Below are 12331 nucleotides of genomic sequence, written 5' to 3'. Positions count from 1 at the left end.
TTTAAAAATACAAGTAAAATAGTGGCTGATACATCCATTGCTGAAAAATACACTTAAACAGTACGAGCTTTTCATTTAATATGCACCAGTTTTCAAACTAGTAATCAAAGTCCTATTGTGCACAAAATCTAGGCAGTACAATATGGACCAAGGAATAGATGTTGTCGTGCTGGTGAAAGCTAAATGCTCAACCAGAATTTTATGCTGGTAGATAGTAAGGCTGTCAGAAGGAAAAGCTATAGAAAAAAATACGGAGGTGTTTCAGAAATACTGTGGCAGGCACGTGAAGCACTGGATTTCTCGGAAGACTGCTGTAAGGGCTGAGAGTCAAAAGATCGAGATAAAATGCTCAAGACAATAAGCAAATCAAAGGAGATACACTTAGGTTACGTTTTGCAGTAAATAATTAATGATGTACTGAGAGTAAACTAGCTGCTGCTATTTGCTGCTTTAATAATACAATTAGAACAGCAAGTTGTCAAGAACACAATTTGCTACAGGAGAAATACCTGTGTATTAACAAAGAAATATACAATAAGAGTAGAAACCATTGCTATAAGTTCGTGTATCAAGGCCCAAATTTAACTGGGGCAGAAAGTGGTACCTGGATCTGGATCCGTCGTTGGCTCTGCTGAAGAAATATGCAGCAGCATTCTTCTAGGCATATTTCACCCTCTAGCATTGGCTTAGAGGCTAATTTCCTTGGAGTTAAAAAAAAAAACCCAACATTCTTTTGATTTTATTTGCCAATGACAAGGTTTCTTATAATTTTCTGTGATGGATTTGTTGCTGCCTGCTGGCAGGAATGGAGTGAGGTGACCATGAGTCTGCTGGAGTAGGGAAATAATTTTATCCTGTGATATATTTATTGAAAAAGAACTGCAGGTTTGGTTTATTTAACACAGGCTGGCACATCATATTCAATCAACTAATAACCAATATAGACTGGAACAGATAGAACACTGATATTGTGGATAAAGATATGTGTGCATTCAAATGTGCTTTATTTCTTCTTTGCATTCACATTTAGAGACAACTGTAAGTGGTAATCTATCCAAGTGTAAAATTGCCTGGAAAATTTGAACTTGGTGTTTTAAACTTGGATTACAGTCAATCTTTGACTGTAAGGATCTTATTTCCATTAATGTGTTGCCAGCAGTGTGCAGAAGGGCCAGCTGTTAAAACTCTTCCGCTACCTCAGGAAGGAGATGGGAGCAATTTAGATTTCCGTGCTCCTGAATATGGATAAATCCCCCTGTCAACTTCTTTCTTCTAGAAGCATATTTCGTAAGAGCAAGGTTATGGGTTTGTTGTTTGGGTTTGGTTTTTTTGAGAGAACAGGTATTTACTCTTCATCCCTTCTCCAAGTAACATAAGGACCACAATGAGTCACACACAATATGCACGGACCAACATTTTCACAGTTGGATGCTGAAAGGTAGCTACTGGGATCCTAAGGATAAAAGAAAAAAAAAACCATCAAAACCAAACCAACAAAAACCTCACACACTAAAACAAACCAACCACCCACCCCAAACACAAGAAGAAACAAAAAAATGACAAAAAAACCCCAAGCCAAACCAAGACAACCCAAAAAAGAACAAACAAACAAAGAGAACAAAACCAACCCTCCATACCCAAAGTAAATATTTTAGTATAAAACCATACTAGTAAAATTCAGATCATTGATGCAATTGCACTTCATTGCCAGAGATATGCGAGGCTGCACCCATTTTTGCAGTGGGCTTGCAGACACTCGTCTTGGAGAAAGCAAGCCATTCTATCATTAAGCTGATGCCTAAAATCTTAGTAAAGAGCCAGATTTTACATGACAGGAGCATAACAAAACAACTCCCCATAAAAACAGATGCTATCGCCAAGATAAGGTAAGGGGATGACAGATTTGGACTTGAGGTCTAAAAGTCAATACAGAAGGGGAAAAGTTGATTAATGATCTTAAATTACAGTAAGTTATGACAAAGCTTCAAGAAAAACAGGTTTTGCTGAATATGCTTTTCAGAATAGGAAATGAAGACACAAGTTGAGAGTAGAACATTAAATATATATAGATGATGAGACCAGGGAATACAGAAAAGTGAAAAACAAGTTAGCGTGTTACATAAAACATGAATAAACGGTTAGCAACGTTCACAGTTAAAAAGAGAAATTTAGTTTAGCCTGCCCAGGACACCTATGTCTGTGGTATAAACAGAATACACCAGACTTGGAAAAGATGCAAACACTGACATTTTGGGCTTTTAAAAACCCCTGGCTGACTTCAGCTGGACCATGGTTTTAAACAAAGGTTTTATTAGTCACAGCTTGGAGTAGTCTGCATATGTTAAAGTATTCAGACAGATACCTGAGATTGGAGCTAAGAAAACCTTTATGCTCACATTTGAGTGGGACTCTCTCACACCTAAAATAAGAATGACTTTATGGAGTTTATGTTCTATATCATTGCGATATTGTATGAGGTTAAACACATGCGATGAGAAACACATGCATCTGTATAAATGTGTGGTGTTTACTGCAGTTATAACGCTTATCTGAAAATATGCAATTTTTTTCTCTCCTTTGGTTTAAACTTTTTTCTTTTACTTAGTTTTTTTACTCTTTCTACCTTATCTTTAGTCTTGAATCTGGGCTGAAAAATACTGTCTTGCATACTTGCTACTTTGAGTAAAGCATACAGGTTTCTTCTAATCTAGTGCCTTGATTTTGACTGCTTCATAAATAAATAAAACATTGCCTTTAACATTTTAACAGTTGTTAAAGCAGCAAAAGAGATAAAAATCCAAAAGTCAAAGGACATGCAAAGATTGAATTTAAGCATTTCCCAGCATTTTGATGACAAAGTTTGACCATTACAAGGAATAAATCAATTTGCAGTCACTGTGGACAGCTGAGACTGAAGCTGAAAGTGTTCCACTGGGAAATGTGCTAAAAGATAAAAGGAGTCATATTCCTTATTTTCTGTGAAGAAACATAGAAGCGGTTTTTAGAGACCAGGAGATATGCAAAACTTTTCTGGGAAAATGAGATGGGAGGAGATAACTTACACTCCAGTTCTAAAATTTTCTAATTAATATTCTAAAGATATTTCATATTTTTTTAGAATTTAAAGCGAAACACGTACAACAATGATGAAAGTTCAATTATTCAGAAATCAAGCAAGGTTTCAGCTACGTTGCTCTTCTGTATTTTATTCTTAAAGGGATGGAATCAAAAGTCTCAAATCTATGAAAACCTGACCATAGTGGTATTTCTCATTCACAGCTGTTCTCCTGCTGTCTCTGGAATCTAACTCATTTAAAGGTGGGATCCAGATCAGATTCAGAGTTCATACAATGAAATTAATTTGAGATAAAATAGGCGCCTATTCCTATATGGTTGTAATGACTCGAGAAGCAAAGTCCCTTTGTGGAAAGACACATTTGAACGTGCTGAGGACCTTAAATCCCTGAGGAACCTTCCGAGCCTTGATCCTTCAGGCCATGTTTCCCAGCACCTTTAGGCACTCAGAGAAATAGAACTGAGCTTGCATGGGTTTGCCAAGGTGCCTGGGCAATTAAGGGCAACTTCTGGTTTTTTCCAAGCTCTACCTTCTAGACCTGGAGTGTCTTCAGGAACAGATGTTGCCTCCAACTTTACTTGTTCGTTTTTCTACAGTATAAAATTAAAATTATGAGTATTCTGCTCTAGTCTCATCTTTTGTGTTGGTCTCCATCTTTCATAAATGGCTTTTGAAAATCTCCAAATCATCTATCATCCTGTTTAGGGACCATAATGCCTTTTAAGCTTCTGATCCTTTAGTCATTTTGAAAATGGGATTTCTGTTTTTCAGATAAAATACAAAAATATTACCTGTGACATACTACACTTTTTTCCTCCTCGCTTGCAATGAAAAATCTGAGGTCTAACTCATGACCAGAATCCTGTTGTGCTTTGGATTGTTGTTGCTTGTATATATATGCTGCTCTCTGCCCCTTCTTTCTCATGGCCAGATCTAATCCTAAAGGCCAAGGCTGTAAATTGCAAGGTCCAGTTCTTTTATAATTATAATTCATTTTGTTCCTAACTAATTTACTGGGACAACAGCATCTCAAATAAAAGGAAGATACTGTGTAAGACCTTGGGAATATGGTTATGGTCATGTCCATCAATTTTGATGCTCTGAGGAGTCTGTGGTTTTGCACCCATCACAGAACAAAAAAGAAGAAAAATAAAATTCTCCTCAGCCTTAAAGCTGGCCCAGGAATCTGAAATCCCCTTTTACGATACTAGAGGAAACTCCAAGGATGGAGTCACACACTCTTGGTGACCCTCCTCTTCATGTCAGTGTGGGTTTTTAAATTTGAAACATGGTGCTCAGCAAATTAACAAATAAATAAGTAACTTATTTGTTTATCATTAATAATTTATTTATTACTTATTAATAAACAAATAAGTAGCACCATGAGGTGTTGAAGAACGTCTCATATTGCTACTGGAACCAAGAAGACAATGAATGGAATTAACTGCTGTGGAAATTATACACGTGCTCCTCCTTGGTATCTGCATTATCTCTTGGGCTGATATAATTACCCGTGTACTAAATATTCAGCATGAGTTCTGGTTTGCAGGAAGCTGCTCAGGGTTTCACCTTCAAGACCTTGCTTCAATTCTTGGCCCTTCTGTGCCATCTCTTGATTACAGTTTATAGCAGGTTCCCAAAGTGTCACTTGAAAGAGCCTCATGAAAAAGGTTTGTAAATCTGTTGAGTATTTTATAACAGGATTGAAAATTTTCTTTTTTTTTTTTCTCCCATGTTTTCTCATTTCTTTTTTATTCACCAAGCATCCTTAAACAACTGTAGATATTCTGCATTGTTCTCAGAGTCATTTACTGTCCCTATTAAGATTTTGTCACATGAATAAAGAGTTTAATCCCCCATAATCATTTATCAAATGGCAAGCTACTCCATCTCTTCAACCTTTAGAGTGCTCTGTAATTGGATTAACTGGCAGTTGTTGCTCTCCCCTTGTGCAGCCTCAGCAGCCTGCAAGGCAGGGGAATGGCCAGTCGATGAAAATACAACATTTTAAAAGGTTAGTGTGGTTAGTCAGGCTGGGGATTTTGTTCTGCCCACTTGCTAAATCAGGCATGAAGATTTTTTTTTTTCTTCCTGTTGTTTTATCATCATGAATCAAACTTGAAAAAGACCGAACTCAGGAACAGCACAAATCAATTTGTGTGGTTCTGACTGTAACAAGAGAGAGAAATAGCAAGGGGTGCCTTTTTTTTCCTCTGCTTTCTATTTCAGGTGTGTGTGTGCTGCTAATTGGAGCACCTCCCGGGCTCCAGCTGATGGTTTTACAAAAGGGCGGAGGCTCCTGCAGCAGGAGAGCTCGGGTAATGTCTGTTTGAATTTGAAAATGTTTAACCTGCCTCAGACACCAGATGAATTCTTTTGTAGCATATGATCCATGGGAACACTTAAAAATGAATTTCTACACGTCAAAAGGCTTTTTTTTTCAACTTCTTGCAAGAGACTGACTAAGGCACTGATTAAAGCAAACTGGAACGCCCTGGGCACTCCCACCACTCCAGCCTCGGAGCCGTGCAAAGGAGAGCAAACGGGTATGAGACTCCAGCATTTTATCAAACAAGACGTACCAACTGTCCTTTAATGTAGCTAACGAACCTTAGTGATTTCAGCTCGGCTGTATTTTCTGTCCCCATCACTGAAGGAAGGAAAGGCGGTTGCCTTCTGAAGTGGGCAGGGCTGGGGAGATGCTCGGGGTGAGACGAGGGACCAGTGTCCTCACAACTGGTTGAGCAGCTCAGCTTTGCTTGTCTGCTGGGGATATGTCCCTGTCCTCCTCTGACAAAAACGTTTGGTGATTCCTATATCTTAACAAGTATATTTGCATACTTACAAACTAGTGGCTAAAGGCTCCTTTAAAGAACAACGCATGGAAAGAATTAATTAGCTTTATGTATGTGTGTGTATACATATATTTTACAGGTATGATACATATGTTCTCTGTTTCTCTCAGAAAGGAGGTTGTAGTGAGGTGGGTGTTGGTCTTTTCTCCCAAGTCACAAGTGATAGGATTGGAGGAATCAGCCTCAAGTTGCACCAGGGGAGGTTGAGGTTGGATCTTGGGAACAATTTCTTCCTGGAAAGGGCTGTCGGGCGTTGGAACAGGCTGCCCAGGGCAGTGCTGGAGTCACCATCCCTGGAGGGGTTGGACAGACGCGGAGATGAGGTTCTCAGGGACATGGATTAGTGGTGAAGTTGGCAGTGTTGAGTTAATGGTTGGACTCGATGATCTTAAATGTCTTTTCCAACCAAAATAATTCTATGATTCTGTAAGAACTATTTCAACACTGACGCAGATTTCATGGTAAGTCGTGGCACTTGGTGTTAGGGGCCTATACACACTGCTAAACTGATGTCCTCTGGATCTCCGTCTTAATACCAACCGCACAAAACATCCAAGTTATACCAAAAATAAATATCTGGCTGCCATTTCTAAAAACACGTTGAAACATTCTGACTTCAGTACCACAAATATTTCCCTCCTGATCTGTACATGGAGTGTACTAGTGACTGTCTGGGAGTAAAATTTGAATATTTATACATAGCCTAAAGCCCAGTAGTCACATTCAGTGAAATCATCTGCTGAACTGTGTGCTGGTTGTGGTTGCCTGCATAATTGGGAGAGATGGTAAAATACTTAAGTGCTTCTAGGGAGCTTTGTGTCAAAGCTATTTTATAATAAATGTCTTCGGTGTTGTACTATGTGCTGTTATGGACCAGGCTAAAGTCCGTTTTTAGACCAGAGCCCTAATTTCATCACAGATGAGGAAATATCCCTGATGCATATCCCTCCAAGAGTAGGGTGGTTTTTGTGCTAATTGGACAAACATTGGCATTTTGAAAAATTAGAGGTTTTCAATGTTCCAAAAATATTCCTAGTATATTTTTGCTTCCTCCTAACTCAACTTCAACTTGACCTAAAAAGTGCTTAAGTTGCCATGTTACAATGTTATTTCTTTGGGCACATCTAGTGCAGGTGAGTTTGGAGTGCTTCGGACATCTGATTCCAGCTTGCCCTGTCAACGCTCAAGGAGAAGGATATTATCTTGTCTTCCCACACACATTTCAGTTCTATTTAAAAAATAAAATAAGATCCTGCATTTCCAGCGTGAAAACCATCAATACTCAAAGTAGGTGAAATCTTTTCTTCTGTTCATGCTCTGCATGAGACTTTGAGTTTTATTGGAAGCTGCAGTGGTGCAAAATGTGATTCTGTGAAAATGATAATGCTTCCATTTATTCTGGGGTAATTTAAGAAATAGTCCAGTCAGCATATTTTTCCAGACATCCTTTAAAAGAATATGATTTTGTAAATATAACTCTCTCATAGCGAAATATTGTTCAGTGCAAAATCATTCCACTTGGATGAAGTCTTACGGGTGTCTTAGAAGTGTTGCTATTCCAAAGATGAGATGTTTACAATTTTTTATCAGGCAGTTTTAACGTCTGGAAGAGGCATGCGAGTCCTATTTTTAGGTTCTGTCCTTTTCTTCTGTTCCTTCCATCTCCTCCAATATTGGTGTTTCCTGAGAAACCCTGGCTGTCAGGTGACATCATAAAAATATGAAATGACACCGAGCTGTCATTTGGGGGCGGTGATTATTGCACAAACAATGTGTTTTCTACTGCTGGCAAAAATCTTGGGTTTAATCCTTTTCCTGAAAACAGTAATTTCAGCCAAGATTTAGGAGAGGGAGGAGCCCATCTCTGCTTCCCTTTGCATACCTTGTTGAGAACAAAAATTGCTTTGAGGAAAAGATCATTGCTATGCAGAGATACAAGCTTTTTAAGTCCTGAATTTTGTTCCTGATGCTGGATAGATTTGTTGTCATGAAAGCTGTATACCAGGGCTGCATAACTCTTGTGCGGTGTTTACGTACAAGCTCTCCCAAGGGTGATGTTTTATCAAACCTTATTACAGAAACTCTCCTCTCTGCAAGCTATCAAATTCTTATTGAGTGATTAAAATTCAGTATTGTGCCTGGTTGAGGATAAGCCAAGGCTGTCTTTCATATTCATGTAAGATATAGTACCTAGAAATTTCCAGAAGGTTTTGTATGAACCATAGGTATCCTGTGCTGTGATCACCTATAGATTAGGATGAGTTGGGAGGATGTTTTGTTGTTGTGTTGAGAATTTTTTACCTCTTCGTACTGCTTGTTTGGAAGTGTCTTGATTTACCCCTTTTCCTGTCTTCTTTCCCATATGTGTCCTGATAAAACCCCTTTTCTGCATTAAGCCTGGTCTCCTTCACCCAGACAGTTAGTTTGTCTTACTGGGTTGGGAAAATGAATGACGTAAATTGTGCCATCTTTTGTGTTTGAAGATGATGATCCATGACATGAGCCCAGGTAAAATCCATGGGAGTGGCGATGCTGTTGCTTTTGGAGGATTTATTTTGGTGGGATGTGCCCGGGGAACGTGGGACAATTGTTGGAGCACCCACCTAGCTGGGTTTAACCCTAGCAAGCAGCTAATGCATGGTTTACAGGCTACTTAAGCTGTGATTTACAGTGTGATGACTGTCTAGGTACTCAGGAAGGATTCGCATGTCGCAATAACTTATTTTCATAGCGTGGGCTCGCGGTGCTGCTGCTCAGCTGCCCTGAGCCCGTGGTTTGCCAAGCGTCAATCCGGGCGATGGGGCAGAACCGAGCTGCCAGCGCCACCTGCACAGATTCATGGATGCAGTGAAGGTGTGCGGGCTTGTCTCCAAACAGCCCAGGTGTGTGTAAGGACATGCCAGGAGACCTGTGACTGAAGGAGGGAGTGCCCATCCATTTACATTTTCTGTAAGTCTTGGAGCATTGGTCTGTAAACTCTATCAAGTGCTGCCTGATGGCATCTTGGAAGGATGTTCTGCAACACCTATAAGTATTCCCAGGCATACTTTGCCTTTACAGTAAGAGATATGGTTTCTGGGGTTCTTGCATCCATTTGCTATAGATTATTTGCTCGGATAACACTTCATGTAGCCAGTGTAGACTTGCACAACTTGCTGATTTCTTAGGTTTTTTTCCATTTCATTTCGGTCACTTTGCCTCTCAGGCTCTATCCATTCAGTTTTATCCACAGTGACACAAGTCTGCTTTCCCAGCATTTAGTATGTACACCTTGACTTGTCCTTATTACCATATAATTTGTGTGTAACCTCAGTTAAAGTGTCTTGAACGCTGCACTTAAAAAGGTGCCTTGTAATCCAGACTGATATATCTACAGGCTTCTCCTGATTTTTTTTATTATTATTATTTTTTTTTTTTCCTCTGAGTGCTCACCAAAATGAGCTGTTGCATTCAAATCAAAACCCATAAATCCTGCTCTGTCAGCTGAGTTGTACTTATGGAAATTGTTACCAAATGGGAGTGATTACTCTGTTTTAGTACAGCAGGTCTTTTCTATCTTTTTGCTGTTGATCTGTGAATGTCACTTGGAATTTTACATATGCATTGGAAACTTCCTCTGTTGTTGTGCTGCTGCTGCTTAGGCTTATTTTTTTTAAAGGTTTATATCTATACCTGTAAGGCACTTTCTTTCTTTCTAGAGATATATTTGCCGTTGACAGCGTATACATCATAGGTTTTATTCTTTTGTGTATTATTATAGCCCATAAAGGGCTGGATTAACAAGATGTTTCCCAGACTCAAACCCAAAATGAGCCCTGCAAGACATCAAGCGGATACTTGAGACTTCCTTGAGAGAATAAAATCTCACTGGAAATCCTAGCACTGAAAACAACCTGGAAATTCGAAAGCTTTATAGGCAGGAGATGCTGCTAGATCTGTAGGAGAGTGCTCAGGGAAAAAGCATTTAATCACAAACCGTAGTAGCTGCGAACAAGAACTGCGTGAGTGTGTGTGAGACGGCATAAAAATGTGACATGAAAATCAGGGAAACTGAGTCATGAGATGTGGAATTAAAAGGGGATGAATTAAGGGTGTGGAACATCTTTCTACTCTGTCGCCTGAGCAAGGAACTGGGTAGCACAGGTGGTTCCAGGGATGTTCTTATTCCTGCAAATATGTGCCAACAACATTAATTGCATGGAAGTGTGAATTAGGATTTAACAATATGCACTTATGTGGCATAATGATGTAGCCCTGCCTGTAGGGATTTAAAAATAAATTCACTAACAGAAGTACTTTCTCATTTAATATGTACATACGTATAAATACAAATACCAGCAAACCCTATCTATCCAAATCTATATATCAATTGCACAAGTGTTGAAATTAATAAAAAAATACCATGCCTTTGAAACAGAGGAATTGCCATACTGGAGAGGCTGGAAATGTTCTTATTTTAACCTCTGTTTCTGACAGTCGTTCCTTAGGAAGATGTGAGAAACCCATCATGGACAACTGGGGAATGATTATCTCACAGGGAAATGTTTTTTTCCCTTATTCCATCAGTTAGCAGCTGACCCATGGCCTGAAGCACAAGGCTTTGTATCTTTGAAACAATTATTTTTATTGTAGGTAATGCAAGAAACTCAGACCTTCCAAAAACCTAAGAAATCAGATACACCTTTCAATGTTCTCACAGAATAAAAGGGGATGGAAAAGCACATTTCTTTTTCTTTTAGTTCTTCCTCTACAGAAAATTCAGATCAGAAGGAATCAGAGAAAAAGACTCGAGAAAAGGTCACTCTACTGAGCTTCTTTGAAACTCAAATAAAAGAGCAATGATCACCCCATCGTTGAGTAGCATCAGGTGCTTTAATTCAGTCCTATAAAACAGTCTCTCCAAGGGACTTCTCAGCCATGGACCACACAGAGACTTGACTGCCCACCCAAAGTTTCTGTGCTACAAGAGAAGATGCTGGTAGAACCTCGAGCCACCTGTGTTGGGCAGCCGATGCCAATCTGTCACAATGGGGAAAAGCGATGTGATGGTTTTCTTGGATGATGATGGGGAGAAAATTGTGTGAACACGGTAAAACTGAGGAAGAACTGTTCCCTTCCAGGAATGTGATACAAAGTTCATTTTTCTGTGAGTAGACATCAATAGAATAAGGTACAAAGCACTATAAAGTTATCACTTTGAAAATGTCTCTTATAGTGCAAATATTATTAATTGGTTCTTTCTTTCTTCCTTTCTTTTATATATATTTTTTAACTGGCATTAGAAAACACCGAGTGCAGCTATCTCTGGTTCTCTTGTCTGACATGGCTTTGCTCGTCTGTAAATTTTCTTTCAAATTAGTGGACCAAGTTTTCTTATCAACCCTTAGCCAGCTGCAATTACTGTCACTCTTTTCAGCTGAGTTAATAGGTTTGTGCCAACCAAACAGAAAATTTTGTCATAAATTGGGATTTTACTGAGTGCCCTGAACTCGCTGATATTGTTTTAAACGTAAGAGCTGTTTTAGAAGCAGAGGTGCGAGGCACAGCTAAACTTTGTTCTTTGACTTCACAAATTGCACTGGACAATTCAACAAAAGCTGAATGCATAAAGGATTATTCTTTCTCTCATTTTTGTGAGGGATTATATTATTTGTGAATAACAGTTTAAAGTAAAATAAACACAAGACAAACACAGAGGTTTGAAAAACACGCAGTTCAAATGCACACTCTATTGGGAATCAATGTGATGCCATCTAAAATGCCATTGAAAGTGTTAACTAGTCACATATATACAGTACAAAATATAAAGTTTTGATAATTAAGAAATATATAGAACTAGAAGAAAATACATATAAACACCAGGACAGCTAGGTCTCCCTTGCCATTTTTTCTCACTAATATTTGTGGGAAAGGATAACAAATGGGAAAGAATGCTATACAGATATAAATGTAGGTGTGTTCCTCTGAAAAGAAAGATGGTTTCAGCTCTTCTCTGGTGGATGGTTCCACTAAGGACACTTCATATCTCTTCCTGATGTTTCCTGCCAATAAAGAGTTTGGCATTTACCCATCTCAGGGCTTTTGAGATCATAGGAGAGCGATACATAACACACCAGCCACATGTGGGATGCTCAGCAGCTCTGTAACCCATTACAATTTTGGGGTGTCTTGTCAAGATGTCTGAGCCTGCTCTTGCCCATTGCATGGGAATTAAAAGCCTTTTTTAATAGAATGTAAGGGTTTTATAAAGTTTTGCCTTGAAAAAAGAGAAAGTTGTCCTTAAGAAGACCACTATTCTTATGAGGCAGTGGTACAGAAGATGAAGTGGTGGCTCCTCTTCCTCCTTGCTCGTCTTCTGTATTCAATTGTGGGATGGGGGAGCTGGCAGAGAACATTTTCA

Source organism: Caloenas nicobarica, chromosome 8, assembly GCF_036013445.1.
Source record: "Caloenas nicobarica isolate bCalNic1 chromosome 8, bCalNic1.hap1, whole genome shotgun sequence".
NCBI classification, from domain to species: Eukaryota; Metazoa; Chordata; class Aves; order Columbiformes; family Columbidae; genus Caloenas; species Caloenas nicobarica.
The sequence above is the reverse complement of the archived record's forward strand: the minus strand, read 5'-3'. Positions refer to the sequence as shown.